Source organism: Styela clava, chromosome 11, assembly GCF_964204865.1.
Source record: "Styela clava chromosome 11, kaStyClav1.hap1.2, whole genome shotgun sequence".
NCBI classification, from domain to species: Eukaryota; Metazoa; Chordata; class Ascidiacea; order Stolidobranchia; family Styelidae; genus Styela; species Styela clava.
The window spans coordinates 2,880,882-2,896,397 of record NC_135260.1 but is presented as its reverse complement, the minus strand read 5'-3'; the positions used below and the strand labels follow the sequence as shown (position 1 = coordinate 2,896,397).

Genomic DNA, 15,516 nt, shown 5'->3' with positions numbered 1-15,516 from the left:
AGTAGCGTTTTTTTGCATTGGAATACAGATGGTGAACGCTATGAACAGAAACTGGCTAATCCATCCTACTTACAAATGCACGACATTTGTTCGCGTAGACTCTGAACACAATTACCCATAATGCCGTAGTTACACGTGTTCACTCTCTTTTGATGTCGACCTTGGCGGCACACGATCATTTCGGTCAGATACCTGTTACCTGCGGGTGTTTACGGCTTCAGAGTTTCGTGTCGGGTTTGCTTGTGACATTTAAAGGTAATTTGGTGTAATGGTTTGGTACTTAAGTCCTTGTGTTGTATTGCTTATCGAACACGTTGTTGAAAGATCTTATTTTCTTATGTCGAGACATTGTATCAAACGTAAGTGAAATGAATGCATTGGCTGCACTTGGCAATATGCTTTTTTTTCTTCACTATCTGCCACATTTCAATATTAAAGAAATCATCCGTGTTTCTCAATTCAGGAACGGAAAACCCAAAGAAGATAGATACTCGTGAGTTGTATTACTGAAAGTGATCGCATAAACTCCAGAAGAACGCGACGATGAATCTACAAGATGAGTAAACATATTATTATAATGAGGTTTAGGTTTCTGCTATCTGTATTTAAATTGTTAGATTCATACCTCTTTAGGTTCTGTTAGAATCCAACAGATAAGTTGTTGGTGTCATGCGCGTAATTGAAATGATGCTTGGGAGTGAGCAATGTAAAATTTGTAGTTTGTTGCAAGTTAGCATTTCCGAGTAAACAATCTTGACTATGAAATGGGTTACCGGTAGCAGGGATAACGAAAATGTCGACTGATAGATTACGCATGCCGCTTCGCTTTACGGACCCATTTGAGTTGTGTTAATTTTATCTACCGACTTATTCAGTCTAATCACTACAAGCTTTGAATATTTTTATGAATTTTTGCAAGATGTGCCACTGATCTGTCTTTGGGATCATGGCCTAAAAAGAATTTCAGTAAGGCTGACTGGCTGAGCAATAATATTTTAACATGTTAGATCTGTTTGATTTGCGGTTTTTTAAATCGACTAAAGATTCACCGCGTTTACCAGTATTCGATTTCTGGTCGATTTGAGTGTTCCCTATTTAACATTTCCTGCCTTGGCACGTCTCGCATTCAAAAGTATTATGTATTTTAGCCGTCCGGAATTATACAACACACACAGGCAATTTTCCCTTTTTTTGGTCGATTTGAGTGTTTTCTATTTAACATTTCCTGCCTTGACACGTCTCGCATCTATGTATCTGAATCATGATGGATTGTGCCACACTGTGGATGGCCCCTAGTTTTTGAGTCGTCTTGGTGCCAAACGACGTTTTCTTAAGGTCTGACATGATCTTGTCTTCGTGCCAAAAGATGTTTCTAGCAGATTTAATGCTTCCTAATTTTTGACTTTGTCCTTGTGCCAAACTGACTTTGTCCTGAGACTTCCAAGCCGAAAATTTGATAAATAATATTTAATTTTGTTTTTGATGTTGAAATTCTTGTATATTTCAATGCAACCATCCATACATCATTCATTGGAAATGGCATTTTTTGGTTTGTAATCATAGTGTCGCGCATTTAGTAGTAGTCTTTTTTATCGAGTAAATCTTGTTGGTGTTGACCAATCTTACATTTTTTTTAAATTGTTCAAAATAAATTATAAAGTGAATATACTTTCTTCGCAGGCAGTGAAACTTGATTCATGAGGGCGTAGGAGTTGTAGGCAGCCCACATGAAAAATTTCAAGACCTAGCGTCTATCTCGGCTACTTATAATGTATTTGTAGATTTGCCACCTGATAATTTTGTAACTCCCATGAACCAATTGTATGCTTATACGGCTGCTGAGCATGTAAGCACAGCTATCTTATGTTGGCTATCTGCACTTTTTCCATTTGTCAAGAACCTTATACCTTGCACGGATGGCAGCAACAGCTCAAACGCTTTGCTATCTCACACTCGCTGTGGTAAAAAATTATATATTGTTTTTTAGTCTTGCAATGCAAAAAAGCCGACACTGCCTTTTTTTTTATAGATGGGGGGTCTGAATATTCTTTTTTCATTTCATTCGACTATTTCGACTTCGTAATCAGCATAGTAGACGAAAAAAATTCAACTTTGAAAAGGCCGGGTGTCCGTTTATCGAACTTAAACGGTTTGTACAACATTCACGAGTATCATCAAATGATAATAAGTTAGTTTTCTTAAAAATGAACTAGTTGCGATGGGTTTTGCATGATTTCGACGGAAACCACTTATGGTAATTAATGTGAAATTGTTCCCGCATTTCTGGTTTCACTAACTGTTCATTAGAAATACTTCAATATGCTGAGTTCGTATATATGACTAAGTATTGATAGTCAGAACGGTCAAAGTACTTATCGAAAAAGTTCTAGCATGCGTAATTTTGCGTTTTAGTACACGAAAAATCCGGTTTGATTGGGCAATTTCCATACAATCCGTTTGCTTTTTGAAGGTATTTCGAATAAGTCATCACTGGGTTGAGTCGCACCAACAAACGAGGGTTCATTGATCAAACGATGTTCTTGAAGGTCTGACATGATCTGATACTTTCTAATTTTTAACTTGTTTTGATGCCAAACGACGTTTCTTGAAGGTCTGACATGATCTGATACTTTCTAATTATTAACTTGTTTTGATGCCAAACGATGTTTCTTGAAGGTCTGACATGATACTTTGTAGTTACTGAGTTGTTTATAATGCCCAACCATGTTTACTGAAAGTCTAACTCAATATAAAATCGCGATTTGATACTTTCTAGTTTTTGACTCTGTCATAATGACATGAATCCAGTGTGGTTTTGGTGCCAAGCGACGTTTCTTGTAGGTCTGACTTAACTATGAATACGAGATGTCATAACTAGTATTTTTGGCTTTGCATTGGTGCCAAATTATATTTCTTAAGGGTTTGACTTTGTGCTTTCTAATTTTTGACTTCCATATTTTTCTTGAGATTTCAAAACCTCAATTTGATAAAGATTAATTGTAACTTCGTTATAGCTTGATATTTCTGACCTTGTTTTGGTGCCAAACGATGTTTCTTGGAGGTCTGATCTGACTATCGGATCGAAGGTCTGACATGATTTTCGTTGTAAAAGGAATGTAATCTAAGAGGGGGATTGTGTCGCTTTTTTCAGTGAACTCAAAGCAACCCAAAGGTCATTGAACAATAGGATACGGGTTGAATTGAACAATAGGATGCGGGTTGAAAAGCCAATGTCAACCTTTCAGATAAAGACAAATCTACTCGGATCGTGTGTTTTTTCCGAAAGAAGCATTTATAAGAGGATCATTCGATTCTTGTAACACTGACGTTGTTTCCGTCTGATTGACACTGTCGCGGGATCTTGTTGCTCATTTCTAGACTGTAACGCAACGTAGTGCTGCTGCATTGAGAGATAGCTTATGTTCATAACAGTCTTGAACTTTGGTAATTTGCAGATTTCAACCTTTCAGTAATAGATAGGTCCAGGAGGGCCATAGCACCATTTTTCGTCTAAGTTAATTGAAAGTTTCAACTTTTACTCTTTTTAGAATTTTCGAATAGTAGGGCATAAAGAAATCGACTCGGAAATCAGTGCTTGCCAAACTGCCAAACTCAAATTCTTTTCTCTTCTTTCTGATTTTGTCCAAACTCCATAAGTATCCCATGCCCATGAATTCAACGTCTTTACTTTGTGGAATAACTAACAGTTCCTTGTAAACACTACAAACGCTAGTGCCTTACTCATATATGGTACCCATCTGGCATCATGACCGGGCACCTCGAACTAATTCGCTGCACAAGCATTCTGTAACCCTTCGTCCAAATGTTCCTAAGACAATCGTCTCCTTATCAGGCATCACAGTAGAAGTGACTGCCTCCAGTTTCAAAATTTACAGAATTAAATATTTCAACTTCTAAGCAAAAGCTAGCCATGTTGCCGCTGCTCATCGTACAGTCTGGTAATATTTCAAGCACCGGTTGCCATTGCTCGCACACGGGCAAAAAGGGTGCTTCGTTGCTATAACTGCCAAATTGTTCCAGTAACTATCGCAATGTGGTTCTAGCACTGTGAACCGCTCCCCCGATGGCCAGCCTGTTTTCAGCATACAGCAAACTAGCTACTTGTCATGCTTAATCCAATACAGCCTATTGAAGAGCTTATAAGAGTCTGTTAAATTCTTTCAAAAAACTGACCGCCCGAGACCGCGCACACTCCCGCTTCCATGCAATACAAAACATGGCGGGGATTTAAGAAGTGATTATTTAAAAACAAGTTGGAATACAATCGAACCCTGATATGCCAGTTTTAATTTTTTTTGTGATGCTTTCGGGCTGTTCCAATTAGCTGCCTTCTTTTCGAACATGACTGAAAATGTCGTCTCCTTCCGTCAATTTTCACTTGTGCCTAATCCTTTGTACATTCGACCATATTTCAATAACGCCCTTTACCTCGCAATGACACTTGCTATTACAGTTAGTGTGTGCGCAATGCAAAGACATTTTTTCCTCGTAGTACTTCTTAGTCCGAACAATAGCATCATTGTTTTGCAAATAATTCCACAGCTGGTCATCAAGTTTGTGGAATAACTTGACAGCGAAATCAATATAATCCAAATTTCCAGTTTATAATCCAAATTTCCAGTTTGTTCCGTTTTTTTTTTAGGGATGTTTCGGCTCGTAAACAAATAAGGAGTTCAAAACCAATTATATTATAAATAACCCAATTAACAAAACTCTATTACTGAAATCAGAAATAGAAATCATTATAAATGGATACCTTATTAATGCTGATACACATTGCTCTTTCCCGAGACATACCATCTCTCTAATTCGTTCGTGATATGTTTTCCCTTCGGTACCGCTGTGAAAAATTTATAATTGAATGAGTTTGTCATAACTTTAGTAATGCAAATTTTGATAAATTATTCCTGATAAACGAATATCAAAGTAAATGAACCTATAAAGAAATATCATATTGAAAGTATCCAATTTCAACCATATTTGAGAAATTGATTTATTTTTGACATCACATGAGGAACAGCTTGGTCAAAATCATTTTAAGGGTGCAATGGCAGTTAAAGTGTAAAACCTAACTGTGTTAATTGGTTAGGTAATACAGAACCAGAAAGTTTGCGGTCTTTCAGAAAATGGAAGTCCCTTACACATTATTGGAATCTTGCTCTGTGACCTCATTTAAAGCGGAAGGTGTGAATAGGTGTTGAGTAAATATTTATGCCCAAATTTTATTTGTAATTACCAAGGGCTGAACTTTAGAGATTAGAGTTACATACATTTTCATAACATATACGAGTTCAACTGGCGAAGTATTTTTCTTTCACTTCTTAGAAGTGGTAAATGTTATGTCCTTATTGAAAATACTCGCGTTTAAAATTTGTTTGGTGAATGGATTGTTTTAGAGTCGGCGGTTTCTTATTTTGTTGTTGGTTGCTAGATTTATGTTTGTTTTGTTGTTGGTTGCCAGATTTTTTCTTCCCACTGTTTTTTTGTTTCTGAACTTAGTTGGTGCCCTTTTTAGGTGAAGTGCTTTGATTTAAGAGGTCCGCCCATATCGCTTTGTCAGACAAATTCTTGTGTTTTAGTCGTCCTATTCGAGTCATTATCCTTGTTGGTTGTTTTGTGGGCTTTGAAGGAGGATGGTCTTTTCTGGGGTTCGAATAATGAGTGATTGTTTTGCACGATTTCGTGGTGTAGTTTGAAGTATTATGCTAGACATTTTGTTTTCGAATATTGAGAAAACAGTGGGTCCTGTGTTTGTGGAGGTAATTTAGTCTAGATTATACATATTGACGTGTCAAAACGTATGTACAGCAGTCTGTAATACGTCGCAGAGTAATTAAGCTATTTTGCTCTGATTTTAATTCTTGTTGGGATTTTGTCGATAGAGGAGTAGCTCGCTTGATGTGCAGGACATGTACCGTGATTTTACGTCTCCCTTATCTTTCTCCACTCATTATTGAATGGAGGGCGACCTCTTGAATTCGCCTGTCCACACTTTGTTGTACATGTTCATAACCTTTGCCAAGAATGTCCAAGAAAACGTTAGACATTAATTCTGTTATTTCTTTTAAAATAAATATGAAACGAAAGCAGTTGTCTTTATAACACAACAAATATTAAGCAAATACTTTGAGACTGTAATCCAACATGTTTTTTAAGGGGCTTTCAACTGCATCAACCCGTAAAAATGGGTGTGAGCAATCTTTCGATTCCTTTGACATAAAATTTTTCTTATTTTGTGGAATTCTTGAGATTAGTTCAGTGGTTCTCAAACTTTTTGAGCCGCGCCTACTCCATTGGGAATCTTACAATTTCTAGTCCCTTTTCCATTTCGCTTTGAAAAAAAGCTAAATGCTTTTGTCGTGGGCTGGCTGATTTGTTGAATGATGGAGATACACGCGAGTTTGTCTCATGGCGTCATTGCTCAGACGACGACGTCTTTAGTTACTTCGGGACGGTACCAGCCAAGAAGTCTTGCAGCCTCTTTGTTTTTGCAATACTTCAGCCATGTGGTATCCCATGCCCATGAATTCAACGTCTTTATCCTGTGGAATAACCAACAGTTCCTCATTTTAAACACTACAAGCGCAAGTGTCTTACTCGAATATGATACCCATTTGGCATCATGACCGGGCACCTCAAAATATCTCACGGCACAAGCAATCTGCACCCTTTTGTCAAAATGCTCCTCGGACAAGTGTCGTCGTATCGGGCATCGCAGTAATCGTGACTGCATCCTGTTGTGAAATTTACAGAAATAATGTTTATTTCACTGAACAATCACTTTGCTAAAGTTTGCTATCAATCAGTAATAGTAGATGTACATACAAGCGGAAGACCTAGACGACATCGCCATCCTCGTGCTTTGTCCGGTATATTTTCAGCCTCATTGTATTGTTCAAATTCATGCCGCAGAGGACATCGCCAGTTATATAAACGTTTGTGTGACGACGTCGTCTTTAGTTACTTCGGGACGAAACCAGTCAAGAAGTCTGAAGCTTCTATGATTTTCTAATACTTCAGCCAGGTAGTATACCATGCCCAGAAATTCACTTCTATACGTTGTGGAATAACTAACAGTTTCAGCTTAAACACTAAAAACGCAGGTGCCTTACTTGTGTATGAAAACCGTTTGGCTTCTTGCGGCACATGCATCCATCCACCTCGAAATGGACTTGCGGCACATGCATCCTTTTTCGATATGCACCTCGGGCAATTATCGCCGTATCTGGCATCGCAGTAGTCGTCACTGCATACTGTTGTGAAATCCACAGAAGTAATAATGTTGATTCTTTCAACCTAGCTAGTGGAGATAGCTAATGTTCATAACAGTCGTGAACTTTGGTAATTTGCAGATTTCAACCTTTCAATAATAGATAGGTAGACGCAATCACCACAACCATTTGCAAACACTAGCCATTCAGTTGGCAAAACCAACCTCATGTAGGTAGCCAAGGTAATCCAGGAGGGCCATAGCACCATCTTTCGTCTAAGTTAATTGAAAGTTTCAACTTTTACTCTTTTTGGAATTTTCGAATAGTAGGGCATAAAGAAATCGACTCGGAAATCAGTGCTTGCCAAACTCAAATTCTTTTCTCTTCTTTCTGATTTTGTCCAAACTCCATAAGTATCCCATGCCCATGAATTCAACGTCTTTACTTTGTGGAATAACTAACAGTTTCTTGTTAACACTACAAACGCTAGTGCCTTACTCATATATGGTGCCCATCTGGCATCATGACCGGGCACCTCGAACTAATTCGCTGCACAAGCATTCTGTAACCCTTCGTCCAAATGTTCCTAAGACAATCGCCTCCTTATCAGGCATCGCAGTAGAAGTGACTGCCTCCAGTTTCAAAATTTACAGAATTAAATATTTCAACTTCTAAGCAAAAGCTAGCCATGTTAGTCTGGTAATATTTCAAGCACCGGTTACCGTGGCTCGCACACAGGCAAAAAGGGTGCTTCGTTGCTATAACTGCCAAATTGTTCCAGTAACTATCGCAATGTGGTTCTAGCCCTGTGAACCGCTCCCCCGATGGCCAGCCTGTTTTCAGCATACAACAAACTAGCTACTTGTCATGCTTAATCCAATACAGCCTATTGAAGAGCTTATAAGAGTCTGTTAAATTCTTTCAAAAAACTGACCGCCCGAGACCGCGCACACTCCCGCTTCCATGCAATACAAAACATGGCGGGGATTTAAGAAGTGATTATTTAAAAACAAGTTGGAATACAATCGAACCCTGATATGCCAGTTTTAATTTTTTTTGCGATGCTTTTGGGCTGTTCCAATTAGCTGCCTTCTTTTCGAACATGACTGAAAATGTCGCCTCCTTCCGTCAATTTTCACTTGTGCCTAATCCTTTGTACATTCGACCATATTTCAATAACGCCCTTTACCTCGCAATGACACTTGCTATTACAGTTAGTGTGTGCGCAATGCAAAGACATTTTTCCCTCTTAGTAATTCTTAGTCCGAACAACAGCATCATTGTTTTGCAAATAGTTTGTGGAATAACTTGACAGCGAAATCAATATAATCCAAATTTCCAGTTTGTTCCGTTTTTTTGTTAAAGATGTTTCGGCTCGTAAACAAATAAGGAGTTCAAAACCAATTATATTATAAATAACCCAATTAACAAAACTCTATTACTGAAATCAGAAATAGAAATCATTATAAATGGATACCTTATTAATGCTGATACACATTGCTCTTTCCCGAGACATACCATCTCTCTAATTCGTTCGTGATATGTTTTCCCTTCGGTACCGCTGTGAAAAATTTATAATTGAATGAGTTTGTCATAACTTTAGTAATGCAAATTTTCATAAATAATTCCTGATAAACGAATATTAGTAAATGAACATATAAAGAAATATCATATTGAAAGTATCTAATTTCAACCATATTTGAGAAATTGACTTATTTTTGACATCACATGAGGGACAGCTTGGTCAAAATCAATTTAAGGGTGTGTTAATTGGGTAGGTAATACAGAACCAGAAAGTTTGCGGTCTTTCAGAAAATAGTAGTCCCTTACACATTCTTAAATATCAGTGGAAACTTGTCTCTGTGACCTTAGTTGAAGCGAAAGGTGTGAATAGGTGTTGAATAAATATCTATGCCCAAATTTTATTTGTAATTACCAAGGGCTGAACTTTAGATTAAAGTTACATACATTTTCATAATATATATGAGTTCAACTGACGAAGTATTTTTCTTTCACTTCTTAGAAGTTGTAAATTTTATGTCCTTATTGAAAATACTTACGTTTAAAATTTGTTTGATGAATGAATTGTTTTAGAGTAGGTGGTTTTCTTATTTTGTTGTTGGTTGCCAGATTTATGTTTATTTTGTTGTTGGTTGCCAGATTTTTTCTTCCTACTGTTTTTTTTTGTTGTTTCTGAACTTTGTTGGTGCCATTTTTAGGCAAAATGCTTTGATTTAAGAGGTCCGCCCATATCGCTTTGTCAGACAAATTCTTGTGTTTTAGTCGTCTAATTCGAGTTATTATCCTTGTTGGTTATTTTGTGAGCTTTTAAGGAAGATTATCTTTTTCAGATTTCTAATAATGAGTAATTGTTTGCAAGATTTCGTGGTGTAGTTTTAAGTATTATGCTAGATGTTTTGTTTTCGGATTTTGAGACAACAGTGGGTCCTGTGTTTGTGGAGTTATTTAGTTTAGATTATACATATTAACGTGTCAAAACGTATGTACAGCAGTTGTATTACGTCGCAGAAAAATTACCTTATTCCGCTCTGGTTTTAAGAGGAGTAGCTCGCTTGATGTGCAGAACATGTCCCGTGATTTTACGTTTCCCTTTTGTTTCTCCACTCAATATTGCATGGAGGGAGTAGTATATGTGTGTCGAACACAACACAATTTTGTTGTGCAAATGGTTGTGCAAAGCGTGTCCAGATTGACTTTTTGTTGTGCTGTTTACAGTTGTGCTGTTTTTTTTACAATTTGATTTATATTTTTACAGTTTTTATTTTTCATTACTCTTTTCAGGTTTTTCTTTCACGACCTCGACGGATAAACGCTGATGACGCGCTTGGTTGTGATATGCTAAATATCTTTGCAAAGTCTGTTGGTATAACGTAATCTTCATCTATCCGTAGATTAGGTTTGTTCAAAATTTCCGTCATTTCGTTATCTAAATTGTTCATGGGTTGTGATGAATTCGTATTCGCCGTTTTCATCGCCTCTATTACTCTGGGTTCTATCAAAACCATTTTGCGTGTAATTTCCATTTTTACCTTCCCGCGATTGCGCCGATTATTGGGGGAATCAGACCACCGAGAATACTGATCAAACTTCCCAAAAAGCCACCTCTTCGGATTATTTTCTTTTTGTGTTTTATTGAAATGTTTTTGTTAGTGATTTACCGCAAATTTATTTTTGTGTGGCGCAAGTCTTCTTTTTTGCGAAGGCTTCAGAGGTAATGTTTCCTTTCAAAACATTCAATGTGCATTCACATAAGCATAATATCAAGTCTTTATCAGCCGATTGAATAATCGCCTTTTGCCAATTGGGGTTTGCAGTTACTCAACACCCGTAAAATATTTAGTAACAGTACCCATCTCGGTACTGTTTGTATACAAAAACGCGGTTGTTAAAAACACGAAATCCACCATTGGATTTACCAGACTTCTACACATCTCGATGAAATGGGTTTTGGAGAAGGTATTTCTTCTCTTACTCAGGCCCTTGGTGCTTAATTTCGTGTTCTCCCTAAAACAATAATAGGTTTTCGAGCAAAGGCTAATCATACCATCACCCTGCCATTCTTTCTTAAACAATTCAGGTGTTCGCACGTCATATTTCAAACGCTTGGCACAACATTCACTCTCACCCAACCAAACATCCCCGCTAAGCGATGTCCGTACAAAAGCATCACGATGCTCGTCACACACATTCATAGAGAACCAGTTTTGGCAGTTTTTGAAAAATTCCTCTCTCTTTTCGGGCTTAACAATTGACTTTATATCGGAACCAGAAAGAGCAGTATAGTAGTTTGGCCAAGTTATAAACAAAGAATCCCACCTGCTTGGGTAAATCCCAATTAACCGAGAGTTTTCGCTTCTCAACTTCAAATACATTATCGGAAATGACAGTCAACTTTCTGAAAGAAGATTCGTTTATTGATTTCACCGCCTTTGTCTCTGCACAAAGTTCTACTCGTCGAAATATTTCTTTATTTGAGACGAATTTACCATAAGCCGAAATACCTAAAAGTTTGAAAGTGTCGGCTATAATGGCCTTATTAGGGTCGCTATCACCCATTCTGCGTGCAGCTTGATAGATTTTAGTTACCTCTAGGCCGTGCTGCAAATACCATCGGACCAAATCAGTGATTAATAAAAAATGTTCACCGAAGTAACTCCCGATTAAACATCGTCTCGGTAGCCCGGACATGTTTGATTTCTCAACATATGCCGCCATGGTTTTCCCTATATCGTCTTTACTTACCGAAGTATTATTAAATAATGGGGTGAATTCGGCAAATGTTTTTTTTAAATCATCAGGCACTCGGATATCGCACTCAATCATTCCAAACAGAGTACCATTAGCAATCATTCGTAAAATTTTAGGCTGGCTCAACGCATAAATCGGCCTCGTGCACTTAAAGCCAGCCAAAAAATTAGAAATTTCAATCGATTTCCTTTGTTTGAGCCACTCACATTCTCGCATTTCAATTAATGTAATACCTTGCTATCGGATATATTCAGACACTTTCTCAGTTTCCACACGCAACTCACACATACTTTTATTTACAGTGGCATTAAATTAAATCCATTATTTAATTTTGTCTGCTCACATTCATGACCATGAAAATTAATAAGCAGTCTGAGTAACCGGATCAAAACCATCCACCCGTATATTACTTACACCGATCCGCCTCTCAGACCCGGAAAACTTAGTTTCGATTTTCCTACCACACTTACTCGAACACCACCGCAACCATTCAAACGCTAAATGACCATATTGAGTGGCACGTTCTGGTTTGAAACCGTTCTCGCTTCTGTACCGTATGTACTCACCTGTAGGCATGTTTTGCGACAATGAATACAAATAAAGGGCATTAGCATCTAACCCTAAAACACTTTTACACAATTTAGCACCAGAGCCATAATCGTTTCTACGAATGTAAGTAACATTCTTCTCTTGATATCGATTAAAAATAATCGAAGGTCCCCCCACAATATTTTTTCGAATGAGTTCGTGGATGTCTTTATGCTTTTCACTAAACAACGAAAAATATTTGTTAGGGTCAAGGATTTGAAATAAATATTTGAGAGTAAGTCCAGGTACAGAGACGCCAGACTTGAATGCGTCAATTCGGCGAGCTTTATAAAAACTGCATTGCTTTTCAATCGCTTCCAAGAATGGAAACTACATCTCTCTTATTATAAAACTCGAGAATTTTTCATATTATTATCAGACCAGTGTTGTTTACAAAGGTCGTTCGGAAATATTGCAGTTTTTTAGGAGTGATCTTGCAAACGGGGTTGGATAATCAAGCTTTGACAGATCATCTACGAACTCGTATGGAAACTGACCCTTGGTGGTTGTACAATCAAAAGCTTTCAGATATTTGTCATAACTGAAACCAGGTGCTAAAAAATTCTCAATATCTAAAAAATTGAAGCAATCGGTTGTAATACTCAAATAACTATTATTACGAGGTATAACATGCACAGTAATATCCTTTTAAACAAAAAATGTAATCAACTCACGTTTAATAAGATTGAGATCGTAACTCCCGGAATTGAAACCAATAATCGGCAGAACTTTTATATAAGTATGAAAATCAGCTTAATTTAAAAAGTGGATGTTTGTATATAGAAGTTTGGTTATCAAACACAGCCAATTTCCTGTTTATTTCTTGAAACACATAATCGTATTTTCCCAGCAGGATGTCGTACGCTTGGTTTTGAATCTGAAGCAAGTAGCTCATAAGACTCTCAACCAATTCGTACGAATCACCGTCTGTTATTTCAAATTTGGGGCTCTCATATCCAGGTACGTTAGAAGCTACAGCATGACTCAAAGAAATATGTTGTGGCTCCCATGTAGTTTTGGCAGAATTTGGTGGTAGGTTAAGTCGTTTAAAATAACATTCAAAATCAAACGTAGCGCTATACGGATAATACCAATGACTTTCAGGCACATTAATACCTTCATCACGGAGTTTTTCAAATACGGTTTTAGTAATTGAAAAAACTCCACCGGGGTACTTATGACGAACATTTCTCGTGCACTCGCTCTCGTAGCGAAGAATGGCATAATTTCCATACCACAATTTATCGCATTTTGTACATTTAAACATTTTACAGTATTTACTTAAATCATAGATATAACTGAAGTGATTCAAATATAAATTTAAATACATCGTCTGTTCGTATTTACCAAGAGATAGCCGAAGCCCCTTTGCAACAACCCCACTGTCCTCAATCAGTTCATAAACAAAAATATTTAATGAAAATTTTTCTTCCACTAAAGCCAAGTCTTTTAAAGTTATTCCTTCAAATGTTGAAGGGGTTTGCTTACAAAGTTGCCAAAGAAAAGATTTTGCAATCTTCCCGAGGGCCCGCAGTGAGAACTTTTTAGCCAACGCAAAACATCGGAAGAAACACATTTAGGGTTTATAAAACCGTCCGTTAAGTTTGACTAAACTGTACAAACCGTTTCAGTTTTTAAAAAAGTCAGGTAAGCACTCGCAATTTCCAATTCGGTGCAGGCGTAGTTTGTTCACAAAAAATGTTATTTGTACTACACCCTCCACACACCATTCAGTATTTGGCCGTTCTGATGTCGCCCACTCATTAATATCAAAGTTTTCAAGAAGCTTGACGAAAGCTGCAAAATCTTGCTCATTTGTTACCAGAAAGGGGTCCGGGAGATATCGAAAATTATTTTCACTTGGGTAAAAATATTTCAATAACCCGTCACCCTTTCTTCGTAGTATATAACCAAAAGTCACAAGAACTTCGAAACAGTACTCTTGTTGAAGAAAAATATCGTTGTGAATTCTCTCACTAGAAAAGTCACGAAGAGTGTAATTGTATATGTCTTGGACTCTATGATACATTCTTCTGGTTCAAATTCGTTCACGTTCTTCCCGCATCAATAGACGTACGGCGTCTTGACTCAGCGCCTCGCTTTCCTCCTGTGAAAACAAACGACAAAATTAGAATTTGACAATGAAAATCTATATGCAAAACTCAGTTTTAAGGTATGGATTGGATGTATACAGATAAACTATTATTTATTTACCTACCGAACCCGATGCTTTTGTGTGTTTCGGTAACAAGTATGATAAACTAGCTTACTTGTTCCATATTCAATTGATCATGCGTAGATTCGTACTGTCTCTTGCATATTAACATATGCACTAGTAGTAACTTTCATGTGTTGATTATGAAAAATGTATTCAAAACAGAAATCAGTGTATTTATTGTTAAAAGAATCAGTGACAATCTCAAAAACGAGAAAAAAATTAAGCAAGCATGCTATTTGTCAACTCATCTAAAGGGCAGACGATCTTTGTTTCCAAAGGATTGGTATAGTCGTTTAAGGTGTTAGTAAGTTCGGTTACTTCTGTTGGAAAGCTTCCCACTACAGGATTAATTGTGTCAAATCTGCTAAACTTTGTAAATTGCACGTACCGACGTCCATTAAATTCATTCAGCTTCAAATATCTCAGGCGTAACAGTCTTCGATCTTGAAAGCGTTTGTGAGGCTACCCCAAAGTTTTGGTCGTATATGCCCAGAAGAGTCAGCTAGTGTAACATCTTGCATGAATACTTTACGATTGTGCACTTCCAATTCCTCAATAGGTTCGATGTCGATAACGTCGGCGACTATGTTACACCAAGAGATCTCGCTATCCAAAACGTTCACTATAGGTGAATAACAGTCAACAGCGTCGAGTATAAACTTAAAGTCGGACCCTTTGAAGGACGAATCTGACAAAACTTTAATCTGTAAATCACCCCTTCTCTTGTTCGGTATCACGGACAAACTCAAAAGCAACTGGGCGTTGTTTATCAAAATATTCTTTCAATTCCGCGAATTTCTTCGAGTGAAAACAAACAAATTCAATAAACTTTTGACCATCAGTCAAGACTCCCGGTGAAAAATCGACATTTCGGAGTTTCTTTCACCGGCAAAAGGTCAAAAATAACACCATGTACGGTCACGTAAGGCGCAGCTTCACGTATATCTGAAACCTTTAGTTGTTTTCCAAAATGTCAACGTTTGGAAGAGCATGGTTCTTTCACAGAGGTTAAATTAACACGCTTTCTTTGAGGCATAGTGCGCGTTGTTGCAAAAGTCGATGCTTGCCTGTCGCTAAAACTCACGAATGGTATGCTGATTTCAGTTTCGCGTTTTATAGAGACTAGACCGGAAAAGACGACCTTTTTTCGTCAGCTGTTTCATATTAATTGTAATTTTTATTTTAAAATTCAACCGATGTGCAGCCTGT

General features: G+C 37.4%; 1 pseudogene; it reads right to left on the bottom strand.

The window, feature by feature from the left end:
- Window positions 1-5,954: 5,954 nt before the first annotated feature.
- LOC144429774 (uncharacterized) lies at window positions 5,955-15,365 on the bottom strand (annotated as a pseudogene).
- Between the last annotated feature and the right edge of the window lie 151 nt (window positions 15,366-15,516).